We start from the raw sequence: 18,846 nt of genomic DNA, 5'->3' as shown, positions 1-18,846 counted from the left end.
ATGTACATTCATCATGTTGGACAGAAATTTTTTTAACATTTCCGCCTCAAAAACCCCACTGAAATCAGTGGGAGACGGAAATAAACGCATTTTTTTAAGCGTTTTTTTTACGCGTTTTTCTGCAAAAAACGCTTACGGTCATTCCATATTTCTATTGAAGAGATAGCTAAAAAAAAAAAAGCCTAAAAAAACGCGTCAAAAAACACGTGTGGTGCAAAAACACTTAGAAAAAACGGAGCTGATTTTTCCAGGCAGAATTTTCTGCCTGCAAAAAGCTCTGTGTGAACAGGGCCTAACTGTGATCGACCATATTGCATTATTTGGTTATATTTTATGCAACTACATGACATGTTGTTATCATTTAAAGCAACTAAATGTCGATCTTCTGTTAGTGGAAGTCATCTGTAAGATAATGTGACTCCAAAGCTTTCTGACATGAAGAGGTTGCAGAGTTCACAAAATATGATCAGAAAACCTCTTAGTTTGAATGCCAGATGTCAGCTCCTTCTGTGGTGTAATGATCAACCAAGTTCCACAAAAATAGTTGTCATAGCAACAGTTTTTTCATGGAATATAAGAAGTACGACATGAATAATTCTTAATTAATACCATATCAAAATATTTATTAGTTTATGCTTTATTGGTAGTGTTTTATGGACTCCACTGGTGTTGACATTGTTATATATGAGATAGTGTATGATCCATCAACGCTGTTATACCGGCCTGTCTGTATCTCATTTTAGAGCTGTCTTTCTAGACATGTGTTTTTCCAAATAATCCACTGCTATATGGACAAACATATAACCTTAACATGGAAATCATCCGATTGTTGTCTTACAAAAGTTGTTTTTATAGTGGCAGTTATTAACAGATCCAATGATAATTTAACTCTATTAGGCTTCGTTCACATCTGCGTCAGGATCCCGTCCTGACGGAAAACTCAGACGGAACTTTGGAACGGAGCCCTGACGCAGATGTGAACATAGCCTTAACTGGGTTAACAAAGGCATTTAATAGAATTGTTGGATAAAAAAGTCACTTGTTTCCTCAAGGCCATTGTACGGAAGCATCATAGACTTTCTATAGTTATTCCATGTCTAAGCATGGATTGTTATAGTTTCCCTCTCATTTTCATGAACGAGAACAAACTGTATACAAACAAGTATATATATATATATATATATATATATATATATGTATATATATATATATATATATTTATGTATATACATATATATATATATATAATATATATATATATATATATATATATATGTATATATATATATATATATATATAGAGAGAGAGAAAAACAAAGAACACAGCAACGGCACCAGGACTTCAGAGTAGATGAAATCAAAAGTGGATTTTATTCACCTCAATACAGCAAAGTTTCGGTTCAACAGGAACCTTTCTCAAGAAAGGTTCCTGTTGAACCGAAACGTTGCTGTATTGAGGTGAATAAAATCCACTTTTGCTTTCATCTACTCTGAAGTCCTGGTGCCGTTGCTGTGTTCTATGTTTTTCTCTATTGGATGTTGGGGAATTGATTCACCCCCAGGCAACGAGCACATGGCCTGATTTTCTGGAGACCATTGGAGTGCTGTGTTCATCTACTATTGGACTGTATATATATATATTATATATATATATATATATGTATGTATATATATATGTATAATATATATATATATATATATATATATATACACACACTAATACACTGTATCTGGACAAAAGCATTGGGACACACCTCTTAACCTTTCAGGACCGAGCTCACTTTGATCTTCAGGACCAGCCCAATTTTTTCAAATCTGACATGTGTCAATTTATGTGGTAATAACTCACTTTTGCCTATCCAAGCGATTCTGAGATTGTTTTCTCGTGACATATTGTACTTTATGCTAATGTTAAAATTTGGTCAATAAATTCATTGCTTATTTGTGCAAAACTTATGATTTTTCTAATTTTAAATGTATCTGCTTGTAAAACAGATAGTAATACCACACAAAATAGTTACTATTTCACATATTCCATATGTCTACTTTATATTTGCATTGTTTTTTGAACATTATTTTATTTTTCGAGGACGTTACAAGGCTTAGAACTTTAGCAGCAATTTCTTACATTTTCAAGAAAATTTCCAAAACCTATTTTTATAGGTATAAGCTCAGTTCTGAAGTGGCTTTGAGGGCCTTATATATTAGAAACCCCCATATTTCACCCAATTTTTAAAAACTACACCCCTCAAAGTATTCAATACAGAATTTAGAAAGTTTCTTAACCCTTTAGGTGTTTCACAGGAATTAAAGCAAAGTAGAGGGGAAATTTACAAATTTCTTTTTTTTGTCGGAAAATCCATTTTAATCCATTTTTCTCTGTAACACAAAAGGTTTTACCAGAGAAACGCAACTCAATATTTATTACCCAGATTCTGTCGTTTTTAGAAATATCCGGCATGTGGCCCTAATGTGCTAATGGTCTGAAACACCAGCCTCAGAAGCAAAGGAGCACCTAGTGGATTTTAACGGCCTCCTTTTTATTAGAATATATTTTAGGCACCATGTCAGGTTTGAAGAGGTCTTGTAGTGCCAAAACATTAGAAACACCTCCAAAAAGACACCATTTGGCAAACTACACGCCTCAAGGAATTAATCAAGGGGTATAGTGAGTATTTTAACCCCACAGGTTTTTGCTGAATTTCGTGGAATTAGTCCGTAAAAATGAAAATCTAAATTTTTTTCAATAACACTCTGAAATTTATAATTTTCTACAAGCAATAAAGAAGAAAAGCGCCCAAGATTTGTAAAGCAATTTCTCCTGATTACGGCAATACCTCATATGTGGTAATAAAAGGATGTTTGGACACACGGCAGGGCTCAGAAGGGAAGGAGCGCTATTTGGCTTTTGGAGCTCAAGTTTACTCAATTGGTTTTCGGGTGTCATCTTGCATTTGCAAAGCCCCTGAGGGACCAAAACAGTGGACAACCCCCAGAAGTGACCCCATTTGGGAAACTACAGCCCAAAAAAGAATTTGTCTAGGGGTATATTTTGTTAACATTTTGTTCCCATAGGTTTTTTGCTCAATATATTGTAATTAGGCCGTCAAAACGTCTATTTTTTATTCTTTTTTTTTTTACGCCGTTCACCGCGCGCTATAAATGACATATTTAATTTATTCTGTGGGTCGATGCGATTATGGCGATACCATATGTATATAGGTTTTTTATGTTTTATGGTGTTTACACGATAAAATCACGGTTTTAAAAAAAATATTTCGTTTTTGTGTTGCCATATTCTAAGAGCCACAACTTTTTTATTTTTCTATCAGGAAAGCTTTGTGAGGGCTATTTTTTTTGCGGAACAGACTGTATTTTTTATCGGTACAATTTTTGGGTACATGCAACTTTTTGATCCTTATTTATGCAATTATTTGGGAGCTGAAGTGACTAAAAATAGCGATTCTGGTATAGTTTATTTATATTTTTTATGGCGGTCACCGTGCGGGTTAATTACATTACATGTTTATAGTTCAGGCCGTTACGGACACGGCGATACCAATTATGCATAGTTTATTTATATTTTTCATTTTTTTCTAATAATAAAGGACTTTATAAGGGAAAAAAGGAGATTTTTAAATTTTATTATTTTGACATTTTACTTTCGTACATTTTTTGTAACTTTTTTAACTTTTTTTTTTAGTCCCACTAGGGACTTGAAGATCCAATTGAATTGTTGGATTGTTGTTATACTACCCCTGCAATACTTATGTATTGCAGGGTATTATACCTGTCAGTTTCCACACTGACAGGAGGCATATTATGTCCTGCCTCAGGCAATAGATGGGAGACCGAAAGCCTATGTTAGGCTTCTGGTCTCCATAGCAATCTCCCCCCCCCCCCGCAACAATCGGCCCCCGCAATCGCGTAGCGTGGTGCCGATGTTGCTATGACAACTTAAATTTGGCGGTCGCTATTGACTGCCGCAACTAAGGGGTTAATCGATTCGGATCACCGCTGTGATCCAACCCAATGTTTTCCCCCAGTACTCAGACTGATAGTAGCAGCCTGTACTGGGAGATGCCGGGCTGCGGGGAGCGTCTGTGTGCTCTGTTAGGAGCACCCGTAGATTAACGGGCTGCAGGCACAAGGACCAGCTCTGCAGCCCGTTAATCTACGTGGGGTGGTCGGGAAGGGGTTAATCAATGAATTCAGATGTTTCAGTCAGTCCCATTGCCACATTTGTATAAGAGCGGGGTCACTGAGTCCTGAGGTGCATAATGCATAAAAGTCGCCAACGCTCCACTGGCTCTATAACTGCAGAGCTCCAAACCTCCTCAGGCATTAATCTCTCCTCAAAAACTGCACGCCGGGAGCTTCATGGCCAAACAGCTGCATGCATCACCAAGCACAATGCCAAGCGTTGTATAGAGTGGTGTAATTCACGCCGCCACTGGACTCTGGAGCGGTGAAAACGTCTTCTATGGAGTGGAGTGAAGAATCATACTTCTCTATCTGGCAAACTGATGTTCGAGTCTGTGTTCGGTGAATAACAGGAGAACGTTACCTGCCTGACGGCATTGTGCCAACTATAAAGTTTGGTGGAGGAGGGATAATGCTATGGGAGTAGTTTTTTAGGGGTCTGCCTAGGCTCCTTAGTTCCAGTGAAGGGAAATCTTGATCCTTCAGCATACCAAGACATTTTGGACAATTGTATTCTTCTGCCTTTGTGGGAACAGGTTAAAGAGGCTCTGTCACCACATTATAAATGCCCTATTTTCTACATAATGTGATTGGCGCTGTAATGTAGATCACAGCAGTGTTTTTTATTTAGAAAAATTACCATTTTTGACAGAGTTATGTCCTATTTTAGATTTATGCTAATGACTTTCTTAATAGACAACTGGGCGTGTTTTACTTTTTGACCAAGTGGGCGTTGTGGAGAGAAGTGTATGACGCTGACCAATCAGTGACCAATCAGCATCATACACTTCTCTCCATTCATTTACTCTGAATAGACATCACCTCCAGCCAGAACGGGATGTCTATTCACAATCCCGACACTTCAGTAATGTTTGTGTGTGACTTACAGCACAGCAAGCGTAATCTTGCTGTAAACTGTCATTTACAGCGTAATATCGCGAAATTACGCTTGTTGTGCTGTAAATCCCACACAAACGTTACCGAAGTGTCTGGATTGTGAATAGGCATCCCGTCCTGGCAGTAGGTGATGTCTATTAACTTTCAAGACACTTCAGTAACGTTAGTGTGTGTATGTGGCTGCACATAGTGATCTAGTAAGATCACTATGTGCGTAGTAAATGAATCGGGAGAAGTGTATGCCGCGAATTGGTCAGCGCCATACACTTCTCTCCACAACGCCCACTTGGTCAAAAAGTAAAACACGCCCTATTGTCTATTAAGAATGTTATTAGCATAAAGCTAAAATCGTTCATAACTCAGTCAAAAATTATAGTTTTTCTAAATAAAAAACACTACTGTAATCTACATTACAGCGCCGATCACATTATGTAGGAGATAGGCCACTTACAATGTGGTGACAGTGCCTCTTTAAGGAAGGCCCTTTTCTGTTCAAGCATGACAGTGCCCCAGTGCACATAACAAGGTCCATAAAGACATGGTTGGGTGCAGGGGCGTAGCTAGAGGCTCATGGGCCCCGATTCAAGAATTCTTACTGGGCCCCCCCCCCCGCAAACTTCTCATGGCCGATGGTCCGCTTTCAGCTGCATCGCTGGGTCTCCTAAGTGACCCAACAATGCAGCACTAGCAGCCGGGGGCGTCACTAAGGCTGGGTTCACACACACTATTTACGGACGTAATTCGGGCGTTTTAGCATTGAATTACGTCCGAAAATGCGGCTCAAAAGCATCGGCAAACATCTGCCCATTCATTTGAATGGGTCTTACGATGTTCTGTGCCGACGGTCATTTTTTTTTTACGCGCCGCTGTCAAAAGGCGGCGCGTAAAAAAGTGCCTGTCACTTCTTCAGACGTAAATGGAGCCGTTTTCCATGGACTCCATGGAAAACCAGCTTCAATTACTTCCGTAATGGACGCAGCAAAAGACGCCTGCACATGCCATTACGGCTGAAATTAGGGTGCTGTTTTCTCCTGAAAACAGCACCGTCATTTCAGCCGTAACAGACGCTGCCGTATGAACATACCCTCAGGGCTTAAAATGTCCGGGAAATAGCCCCAATACATATGTGTCCGCCCCAAAAAAAAGTATGTATATGAGACAGCATAGCATATCTATAGCACTACGACCCTATAAACTATGGATAGGATTAGATACAGTGGCTGAGCAGACAGTATCACACATGATAGGATTAGATACAGTGGCTCAGAAGGCAGTATCACACATGATAGGATTAGATACACAGCTCAGCAGACAGTATCAAACATGATAGGATTAGATACAGTGGCCCAGCAGACAGTATCACACATGATAGGATTAGATACAGTGGCTCAGCAGACAGTACCACACATGATAGGATTAGATACAGTGGCTCAGCAGACAGTATCACACATGATAGGATTAGATACAGTGGTTCAGCAGACAGTACCACACATGATAGGATTAGATACAGTGGCTCAGCAGACAGTATCACACATGATAGGATTAGATACAGTGGCTCAGCAGACAGTATCACACATGATCGGATTAGATATAGGGCCCAGCAGACAGTATCATACATGATTGGATTAGATACACAGCTCAGCAGACTGTATCACACATTATAGGATTAGATACAGGGCCCAGCTCGCTGACATTGCGGCTCCAGCGCTGGACCCAGGATAGGATTAGATACAGTGGCTCAGCAGACAGTATCACACATGATAGGATTAGATACAGTGGCTCAGCAGACAGTATCACACATGATAGGATTAGATACAGTGGCTCAGCAGACAGTATCACACATGATCGGATTAGATATAGGGCCCAGCAGACAGTATCATACATGATTGGATTAGATACACAGCTCAGCAGACTGTATCACACATGATAGGATTAGATACAGGGCCCAGCTCGCTGACATTGCGGCTCCAGCGCTGGACCCAGGATAGGTAAGAATAATAATTTTGCTTCTTTATGTGTTACTGATTATTTTTGTGTGTTTGTGTTTTTTTTACAGGTTCGGTTGTTGGACTTCGGATACGAGGACTTCAATGACGGCGTTTTTTTTATTCTCAATAAAATGGTTAATGAGGGTTGTGTTTTTTTATTTCAATAAAATATTTTTTCTATGTGCTTGTATCTTTTTAAACTTTATTATCACCGCCTTAGTAATGGTCGCTGGCTGATTGACAACCTCCATTACTAAGGCGGGGCTTAATGTTAGCAGGTGCAGAGGCCAACACTAACCCCCATTATTACCCCGGTACCCACCGCCACCAGGAGTACTGGGAAGAGCCGGGTACGAACCAGTACCCGACCATCTGTAGTGACGGGCAGGCACCGGGGTGGCCGCAGGCTCGTAGTATTAGGCTGGGGAAGGCCAAAAACAGTGGCCCTTCCCACCCTTGTAATGCTGCCTGCTGCTGCTGTGTTGTATCTGGCTGGTTATGAAAATTGGGGGGACCCGACATCGTTCTTTCCAATTATTATTATTTTATTTTATTTTTTTAAATGACGTGGGGTCCCCCCCATTTTTATAACCAGCCAGATACAATAAAGCAGCAGCAGGCAGCATTACCAGGATGGGAAGGGCCACTGTTTTTGGCCTTTCCCCTCCTGATAATACCAGCCTGCGGCCACCCCAATGGCCGACCATCACTACAGATGGTCAAGTACTGGATCATACCCGGCTCTTCCCAGCACCCCTGGTGGCGGTGGGTACCGGGGTAATAATGGGGGTTAGTGTTAGCCTCTGCATCGGCTAACACTAAGCCCCGCCTTAGCAATGGACGTCGTCAATCAGCCGGCGGCCATTACTAAGGTGGTAGTAATATAGTTTAAAAAAAAAACACAAAGACATAGAAAAAATATTTTATTGAAATAAAAAAAAAACCCACACAACCCTCATTAACCATTTTATTAATAAAAAAAAAGCTGTCATCGAAGTAGTCCTGGAATCCGCCGTAGTCCAACGACCGAACCTGTAAGAAAACACACAAAAAATGATTAGTAACACATGTGTTAGGGTATGTGCACACACACTAATTACGTCCGTAATTGACGGACGTATTTCGGCCGCAAGTACCGGACCGAACACAGTGCAGGGAGCCGGGCTCCTAGCGTCGTACTTATGTACGACGCTAGTAGTCCCTGCCTCGATGCCGGACAACTGTCCCATACTGAAAACATGTTTACAGTATGGGACAGTTGTCCTGCAGCGAGGCAGGGACTCCTAGCATCGTACATCGAAATACGTCCGTCAATTACGGACGTAATTAGTGTCTGTGCACATACCCTAAGGCTTAGATACAGGGCCCATGTGTGATACTGTCTGTGGGACCCTGTATCTAAGCCTACCACAAGGTAGGCTTAGATACAGGGTCCAGCAGACAGTAATCTTATACAGTATAAGATTACTGTGTGCTGGGGCCCTGTATCTAAACTTACTGTGTGGTAGGTACTGTGTGAATACAGGGCCCAGCAGACAGGATCACGCATGGGCCATGTATCTAAGCCTACCATGTGATTGGCTTAGATACAGGGCCCAGCAGACAGGATCACACAATCTGTGATCCTGTCTCATGGGCCCCCTAAGCCTGCTACATCGTAGGTGTAGGGGTTGTGCAGTCCCTAAACATTGATGGCCTATCCACAGGATAGGCCATCAATAGCTGATGTGTCGCCCGGGACCCGCAAATCAGCTGTTTTGAAGGGGCCGCAGCACTCGTACGAGAGCTGCTTCCCCTTCATTTCACTACTTGCTCACACTGTGAATCGCCGACACCGATTCGCAGTGTGACCGGAATGAAGTGACCGGAATGAAGGGGAGCAGCTCTCTTACGAGTGCTGCGGTCACTTCAAAACAGCTGATTGGCAGGTCCCGGGAGTCGGACCCCGCCAGTCAGGGCTAACCTTACCTTCCTCTTCGGCCGCGGCGGGAGTTCTGTCGTCTCGATGCTGTGCGCGGCGCATAGCGCTGTGAGGTCATGCGCTGCGCACAGCGCTTGACGTCAGGACCTCCGCTGCGATCCGGAACCAGGAAGGTAAGTAAAGTATGTTACTATAGTAACAGGGGCCCGCGGCCCGAGTTACTATAGTAACTTTTTATTGATGTGGTGCGGGGGGCCGTGGGCCCCCCTGGCTTCGGGGCCCGGTCGCAATTGCGACCGCTGCGACCCCTATAGCTACGCCAGTGGATGGGGGAGTTTAGTGTGGAAGAACTTGACTGGATCGAGTCCTGAACTCAGCCATCAAACACCATTGGGATGAACTAAAACTGAGATTGTGAGCCAGACCCTCTCCTCTAACATCAGTGTCTGACCTCAAAAAATGCTCTTCTGGATGATTTGGCAAAAATTCCAACAGATAAATTAAAGTATTTTGCCGGGCTGTGATGGCCCTGCCCCTTCTTCAAAAGTGCCGTGAGGTTACGATTTTCCGCGCAAATTGCGACTTTTGGCCTGTGCAATTTTCTATGCCAGAAAACTGATATAAAAAGTTTACAGTCATGTCCTGGCCTAAAATGAGTTGAATCACAAATAATAGGAGAAACTAGGAGAAGCCTACTAAGCCTATACTAAGGACACCAATCAGAGCTAAGTATGTGGTCATATCATAGGTTTCTGAGCCTCAGGAGGAAATGGTCACAGGTAAGGGCGCAAAAATGACAGTATAAACACCACTTGGATAGCTGTTTTGATGTGCCATAACATTCTGATCGCTGACAGTCCTAAATCTGGCTCCCCCTCCAATTTTCTGCACGGTTTTTCCCTGCACAGCATCACTCCAAGTGTATGAGGCTGTGACTGCAGTTTCCCGTACAGGGGTGGCCAAGAGTGCCCATGTGCGGGAAAAAGCTGTGAAGTGGCCAGTGGGGGTCCCAGAAGTAAGCCCCCACTGATCAAAATGTTATGGTATGTATCCTAACATTCAATGATGGGAATACCCTTTTAAAAAAATGAATACAATTTCAAATGTAGAGATAATGGGTTCATATGATTGGGAAATGTAATTCTGAACAGTAGAATTTATAATAATGATAGCTCCCAAACATGTCTCGTAGAGCTTTAGTCAACATTATTTCTGGTTGGGCCACCAAATGAAATTGTTGGGGGATGGTCATTTATGTCTTTAAGATATTTATGTTACATTTAGACATAAGAAACACGGCAGCATTTCACTTCTCCTAGTCCCTAGTAATCTGACAATGCTGCCCTTTAATTAACTGTGATTACTATGCTGGGACAGATTAAGCAAAGTGACACTCAACAACAATTACTATGAATGTCTATGGATTGTGACTAGAATAATTTGCATGTAATGGGTTCTTTAGACAGTAATATGTATATAGTAATAGTGCAATACTGTATTCTGCTTAAACAATATAATTTGGAAACAAAAAGACTGGTCAGTATTCTCATAAAAAGCCAATAAAATATCCCTTCTACTTCTTTGTGTTGTTGTCTTTCTTATCATCCAATGAAAAGCTAAACTGAGTACCATGTAGTATGAAAAGAAGGTTGTGACCTTCACTTTGCAATTAATAAAGCTAATAAAGCAGAAAGAAACATTACCGGTGGTGTTCAAGGTTTGGCAGTGACCAAGAAATCACAGAAGAAGAAGAAGAAGCAGAAGACGCTTCGAAGGACTAAAGTATTTCACCGTAATTACAGGGAAGACATAAATAACTATATTTTATGCAGATGATTGCTATCCATGGGGAAGAAATGCTGTAAAGATTAGTAGTTAACCATGTAAATAGTAAATAAATACTATCCTGTAAGAACAAAAAGTCCATGCTTGCTAAAATTATCCAAAATAAAATATAAAATGGACTAATCAGGACTATGGGAGAGATGTATCATTGCAGTTACGCCTCAATCCCATCCAGTGATGCGCAAGATTTTTGGCAAATATTAAATTCACAGAATTTATTAAATGTTTGTGCCAGAAAGAACATTGCTTTGCGACATGCTCACCATGACAGGTTGCAAACTTAGAATATGACCATGGATTTGTCGGGAACTGAAATTCACCAAATTTATCGCTGGCATGCCCCAGTGTTGTGTCGCAAAATACTGGACTAAAGTATAACACTCAATAGGTGGTGCAAAGAAGGGAAAGGAATGTAACACGACCAAGATGCACCAAACATATAAAACAAGGTGTGCGTCACTGAAAAAAATTGTGCATCTTCTGCCTAGCACCTCTAACATTAGGCTATCTATATTTAAGCCATTTATGAATATATCTGCCTCTATGTGTTTTTTTCTGGAATTTGAAGATGCCCGAAATAAAATTAAAATGTAACGAGTCAACTATGGACAAAACTCATTCTACAATATGTGAACTACTACAGAGCAGCTTCTCCATGCCTCCCCCTGAAGAAATGAAATCTGCTTCTGTGATTTGGAATGGAGTTCTCTTAACTCGTAAGGAAGACCAGCTAGTAGAGATTTAGATGTGGTCACTCATAACATGTACATGATTCAGATTTCAATTCATATACAGTATTGCCAGCCAAACCTGTTCCCCTATTATAGTGTTAGCCTGAGTTGTGCAAATACAGTATTGCTAGTTATAGTAGTACCAATTTATTAATGCCATATTAGTGCCTATACAACAGTGTCAATGCCGTGTTGTCCATATAATAGTGTCAGCAGACATAGCTATTACTGAACAAGCTAGATTTAGCAATAAACATAGAGCCGTAGCAGTGGCCATTTATTAGTGTCAGTCATAATTACGGTAAGTGCACACATCCCATCCTAACAATCATATGACTCCAGCTTGGTTCACACAGTTTTTTGCAGGCAGAAAAATCTGCCTCAAAATTCCTTAAGGAATTCCTTTTTCCCACAAAATGGAGGAAGAAGCACCTCAGATGTTCAGGGAGCGTCACAGCTATTTTAGTACTGGGAACATGATTGTTTAAGTTAAATTATACAAGGACCTGCCGCTGTGGGGGAGAAGGGTTGGGGTTCAGGATCAGGCTTCCTTCCAAAAGAAGCATCTATAAGCAAACCTATAGGAAACTGGCCCTAAATCCAAATATTTCTTTCTGCAGTTAAGACAATGCTTCTCTTTTTGATAATATGCAACATGCCTTAAAGGCTATGTAAACCTTTGAAAGGCAATTTTATTTTTTTTTAATAAAAAGTTCAGTCAGTGTGATTAGTGCAACTTTCTAAATAGTTTTTTTTTATTACAAATTAGTTTTACTTTTTGAGATACAGCTGCTCTGTGTTCTCTATACAGAGCAGCTGCATTATTCGCTATGACCTGAATCCGTCAGTCCTGCGGACCTGACAAGTTAAGTGTCGGCAAGTCCTGCGTGTCTCTGACACACAGGATCCCCACGTAATCGATCACATCTAAGGTATGAACTTAGATGTGATCAATTACAGGTGGATCCTGCATGTCAGAGACATGCAGAACGTGCTTTCACTGAACCCGTCAATCCCGTAGACTTGATGGGAGCAGGATTTAGCGAAAGATACAGCTGCTCTGTATAGAGGAAACAAAGCATCTGTATCTCAAAAAGTAAAACTAATTTTGAATAAAAAAACTATTTAAAAAGTTGTACTAATCACACTGACTGATTTTTTTGTTTAAAAAAAGTTGCCTTTCAAAGGTTTACATAGCCTTTAATCTACAGTATACTGTATTTTGTAATGTGTCTCATATTATATGTCATTTGGAATTATTTATTAGTATTTAAGATACCAGGTATAATCTAAAGCAGGGGTCTCAAGCACGCGGCCCGCGGGCCGCATGCGGCCCCTGGGGCTGTCATCTGCGGCCCGCGGGACACAGAGCCGCTAGACTCTGTAATTCCCTGACATCGTTGTCCACATATGAACAGCGATGTCTGGGGCTTCCCCAGAGCCGGAGTCCCAAGTAGAGCGCTAGTATCGGCTCTGCTCCGGGACTCTGTGGAATTCCCTGACATCGCTGTCCATATATGGACAGTGTGTCAGGGTCTTCCCCAGAGCGGAGTCCCGAGCAGAGCGCTTATATCGGCTCTGCTCCGGGACTCTGTGGAATTCCCTGACATCGCTGTCCATATATGGACAGTGTGTCAGGGTCTTCCCCAGAGCGGAGTCCCGATTAGAGCGCTAGTACAGGCTCTGCTCCGGGACTCTGTGGAATTCCCTGACATCGCTGTCTTTATATGGACAGTGTGTCAGGGTCTTCCCCAGAGCGGAGTCCCGAGCAGAGCGCTAGTACAGGCTCTGCTCCGGGACTCTGTGGAATTCCCTGACATCGCTGTCCATATATGGACAGTGTGTCAGGGTCTTCCCCAGAGCGGAGTCCCGAGCAGAGCGCTAGTACAGGCTCTGCTCCGGGACTCTGTGGAATTCCCTGACATCGCTGTCCATATATGGACAGTGTGTCAGGGTCTTCCCCAGAGCGGAGTCCCGAGCAGAGCGCTAGTACAGGCTCTGCTCCGGGACTCTGTGGAATTCCCTGACATCGCTGTCTTTATATGGACAGTGTGTCAGGGTCTTCCCCAGAGCGGAGTCCCGAGCAGAGCGCTAGTACAGGCTCTGCTCCGGGACTCTGTGGAATTCCCTGACATCGCTGTCCATATATGGACAGTGTGTCAGGGTCTTCCCCAGAGCGGAGTCCCGAGCAGAGCGCTAGTACCGGCTCTACTCCGGGACTCTGTGGAATTCCCTGACATCGCTGTCCATGTTTGGACACGCGATGTCTGGGGCTTCCCCAGAGCCGGAGTCCAGTGCAGAGCTCTAGTACAGGCTCTGCTCCGGGACTCTGTGGAAATCCCTGACATCACTGTCCATATATGGATAGTGTGTCAGGGTCTTCCCCAGAGAGGAGTCCCGAGCAGAGCGCTAGTACAGGCTCTGCTCCGGGACTCTGTGGAATTCCCCAGAGCAGGAGTCCCAGTGATGTCCGGACCACAGCTGGAGTCCCAGGAAGAGCCAACTAGCGCTCTGCCCGGGACTCCAGCTCTGGGGTTGCCCCTGACATCTCTGTCCATATATGTCCATATTATTTGTCGCCAAGACCACCTCAACCGAATGGTTTGCTGTCTCCCTGGTGCCAGGGTTCGGCATGCGGTGGAACGGGTGGACAAATTGCTGGGAGGGGCTGGTGATGATCCAGCTGTCGTGGTCCATGTCGGTACCAACGACAGAATAAATGGTAGGTGGAGGAGCCTTAAGAATAATTTTAAAGAACTAGGCTACAAGCTGAAGGGAAGGACCTCCAAGGTTGTATTCTCAGGAATACTGCCTGTGCCATGCGCATCACAGGAAAGACAGCGGGAGCTTAGGGAGTTAAATGCATGGCTGAAGTCTTGGTGTAGAGGAGAAGGATTTGGGTTCCTAGAGCACTGGGCTGACTTTTCATTGGGGTACAAACTGTATTCTGCAGATGATTTGCACCTAAATGGAAGGGGGTCCGCTGTGCTGGGGGAGAGAATTCTAGCTGGGGTGGCGGAGTATTTAAACTAGGGCTGAGGAGGGAGGTCAATGTAGAAAAAAAAGGGGTAGCCAGGTTTGAGAGGGGTCAGACTATATTGGTGGGGGGAGAAACAGAATGTGGGGAGAGGACTAGACAACAGGATAAGGAGATCCTTTCGTTACAAAACATCAGTGTAAATAAAAAGGACCGATTAATGTCAAATCACATTTCTGATAATAAAAGTGAAAAACTGACAGGCAAGTTAAAGTGTATGTTCACAAATGCCAGAAGTCTAGCAAGTAAAATGGGGGAGCTGGAGGCCTTGATACTGGAAGAAAATATAGATATAGTTGGTGTTGCTGAAACATGGCTGGACTCTTCACATGACTGGGCTGTAAATCTACAGGGTTTTACACTTTTTCGTAAAGACAGGACAAATAGGAAAGGTGGTGGTGTATGTCTGTATGTGAGAAGTGATATGAAGGCGAGTGTGAAAGAGACAATAGTGGGTGAAGACTGTGAGGAGGTTGAAACCTTGTGGGTGGAACTAGAAAGGGAGGTAAACACTGAAAAAATTACTTTTGGTGTAATCTATAGACCCCCCAATATAACTGAGGAGATGGAAGTTCAGCTATATAAACAGATGGAGCGGGCTGCACAGGCAGGGACTGTAGTGATAATGGGAGATTTTAATTTCCGGGATATTAATTGGTGTCATGGTTCGGCTTCAACTGCAAAGGGGAGACATTTCCTCAACCTGTTGCAGGAAAATTTTATGGGCCAGTTTGTGGAAGACCCGACTAGAGGTGAAGCTCTGTTGGATCTGGTCATTTCTAATAATGCAGATCTTGTTGGGAATGTCAATGTTCGTGAAAACCTCGGTAACAGTGATCACAATATAGTTACATTTTACCTATACTGTAAAAAACTAACGCAGGCTGGGAGGGCAAAAACATTTAATTTTAAGAAAGCCAATTTCCCCAGGATGAGGGCTGCAATTCAGGATATGGACTGGGAAGAACTAATGTCAAATAATGGAACAAATGATAAATGGGAGATTTTCAAATCTACTTTGAGTTATTATAGTGCAAAATTTATTCCTACAGGTAATAAGTATAAACGACTCAAATTAAACCCCACATGGCTTACACCTTCTGTGAAAGGGGCAATACATGACAAAAAAAGGGCATTTAAAAAATACAAATCTGAGGGTACAGCTGTAGCCTTTGTAAAATATAAAGAGCTTAATAAAATCTGTAAAAATGTAATAAAATTAGCAAAAATACAAAATGAAAGGCAGGTGGCCAAGGATAGTAAAACAAATCCTAAAAAATTCTTCAAGCATATAAATGCAAAAAAGCCAAGGTCTGAACATGTAGGACCCCTAGATAATGGTAATGGGGAGTTGATCACAGGGGATCAAGAGAAGGCAGAGTTACTAAATGGGTTCTTTAGCTCTGTATATACAACAGAAGAAAGAGCAGCTGATGTAGCCGGTGCCAGTGCTGTTAATATATCAGTTGATATACTGAATTGGATGAATGTAGAGATGGTCCAAGCTAAATTAAATAAAATAAATGTGCACAAGGCTCCGGGACCAGATGGGTTACACCCTAGAATTCTTAAAGAGCTTAGTTCAGTTATTTCTGTCCCCCTTTTCATAATATTCAGAGAATCTCTAGTGACTGGTATAGTGCCAAGGGACTGGCGCAGGGCAAATGTGGTGCCTATTTTCAAAAAGGGCTCTAGGTCTTCCCCGGGTAATTATAGACCAGTAAGCTTAACATCCATCGTGGGGAAAATGTTTGAGGGGCTATTGAGGGACTATATACAGGATTATGTGACAATAAATAGCATTATAAGTGACAGCCAGCATGGTTTTACTAAGGACAGAAGTTGTCAAACTAACCTAATCTGTTTTTATGAAGAGGTAAGTAGAAGTCTAGACAGAGGGGCCGCTGTGGATTTAGTGTTTTTGGACTTTGCAAAGGCATTTGACACTGTCCCCCATAGACGCCTAATGGGTAAATTACGGACTATAGGTTTAGAAAATATAGTTTGTAATTGGATTGAGAATTGGCTCAAGGACCGTATCCAGAGAGTTGTGGTCAATGATTCCTTCTCTGAATGGTCACCGGTTATAAGTGGTGTACCCCAGGGTTCAGTGCTGGGACCACTATTATTCAACTTATTTATTAATGATATAGAGGATGGGATTAATAGCACTATTTCTATTTTTGCAGATGACACCAAGCTATGTAATATAGTTCAGACTATGGAAGATGTTTGTGAATTGCAGGCAGATTTAAACAAACTAAGTGTTTGGGCGTCCACTTGGCAAATGAAGTTTAATGTAGATAAATGTAAAGTTATGCATCTGGGTACCAACAACCTGCATGCATCATATGTCCTAGGGGGAGCTACACTGGCGGATTCACTTGTTGAGAAGGATCTGGGTGTTCTTGTAAATCATAAACTCAATAACAGCATGCAGTGTCAATCAGCTGCTTCAAAGGCCAGCAAGATATTGTCGTGTATTAAAAGAGGCATGGACTCGCGGGACAGAGATGTAATATTGCCACTTTACAAAGCATTAGTGAGGCCCCATCTAGAATATGCAGTTCAGTTCTGGGCTCCAGTTCATAGAAAGGATGCCCTGGAGTTGGAAAAAATACAAAGAAGAGCAACGAAGCTAATAAGGGGCATGGAGAATTTAAGTTATGAGGAAAGATTGAAAGAATTAAACCTATTTAGCCTTGAAAAAAGACGACTAAGGGGGGACATGATTAACTTATATAAATATATTAATGGCACATACAAAAAATATGGTGATATCCTGTTCCTTGTAAAACCCCATCAAAAAACAAGGGGGCACTCCCTCCGTCTGGAGAAAAAAAGGTTCAAGCTGCAGAGGCGACAAGGCTTCTTTACAGTAAGAACGGTGAATTTATGGAATAGCCTACCGCAGGAGCTGGTCACAGCAGGGACAGTAGATGGCTTTAAAAAAGGGTTAGATAATTTCCTAGAACAAAAAAATATTAGCTCCTATGTGTAGAAATTTTTCCTTCCCTTTTCCCTTCCCTTGGTTGGACTTGATGGACATGTGTCTTTTTTCAGCCGTACTAACTATGTAACTATGTAACTATGTAACTATGCCATGCCAGGAGCAGAGCTGGAATCCCAGGTAGAGTGCTAGAAGCGGCTCTGCTCCGGGACTCTAGCTCTGGGCAATCCCCTGACATCACTGTGGCAGCATCTGCGGAGGGCACTGTGGCAGCATCTATGGAGGGCACTGTGGCAGCATCTACGGAGGGCACTGTGGCAGCATCTACCTAGGGCACTGTGGCAGCATCTACGGAGGGCACTGTGGCAGCATCTACAGAGGGCACTGCAGCAGCATCTACAGAGGGCACTGCGGCAGCATCTACAGAGGGCACTGCGGCACCATCTACAGAAGAATCTGCGGCAGCATCTACAGAGGGCACTGCGGCAGCATCCACAGAGGGCACTGCGGCAGCATCCACAGAGGGCACTGCGGCAGCATCCACAGAGGGCACAGTGGCACTATCTAAAAATGGGCTGCCCAATCTTGACATGTGTGTCTGCCAAATGCTGCCAACTGAGCCGCCGGACTGCATTTAGCGACACTTAAACTGGAAAACTGGATTGTTGAAATAAGCACGTGGAGAAATATCTCAAATTTTAAACCTAGCGGTATTATTATAGTAATGTAGTATTAATTTTGTAGTAATGTAGTATTATTATTATAGTACTGTAGTGTTATAGTAGTTCAAATAAGTAATTTATTAACATTAATTTTGTGTTGTATCAAATTTTAAAGTAATGCGGCCCGTCAACTTCCCATTTTATCTATAACCCTGCCGAGTTTGAGACCCCTGATCTAAAGGATATCCCTATATTCTGTCTTCATTCATTCTTCTATACTCCCTTAGACAGCAATTTCATCTGACTGCAAATGATTCCTAAAAGATTTGTCTCGGTTCCTTAGGGCCATTTCTTCCAATTTCATTTAAATTAACAAATTTTGTAGTATGATATGTTGGAATAAGTATATCAAGTTATATGGATTAATTCTTCATTTTCAGAGATATAAAAAATGTAAATGTGCGTGTAGATGTTGTGAAGAACTTTAATAACATCATAGACCTCAGAGTTCTTCAATGTCCGAGTTGAAATATAGGGGAGCAGAGCATGTTCTTGCTTTTTTCATGTGCTCACCCAAACCTTGTACAAATGAATGCACTTCTGCTTCTGGAT

This window comes from Rhinoderma darwinii, chromosome 2 (genome assembly GCF_050947455.1).
Source record: "Rhinoderma darwinii isolate aRhiDar2 chromosome 2, aRhiDar2.hap1, whole genome shotgun sequence".
Classification (NCBI taxonomy): domain Eukaryota; kingdom Metazoa; phylum Chordata; class Amphibia; order Anura; family Rhinodermatidae; genus Rhinoderma; species Rhinoderma darwinii.
The sequence above is the reverse complement of the archived record's forward strand: the minus strand, read 5'-3'. Positions refer to the sequence as shown.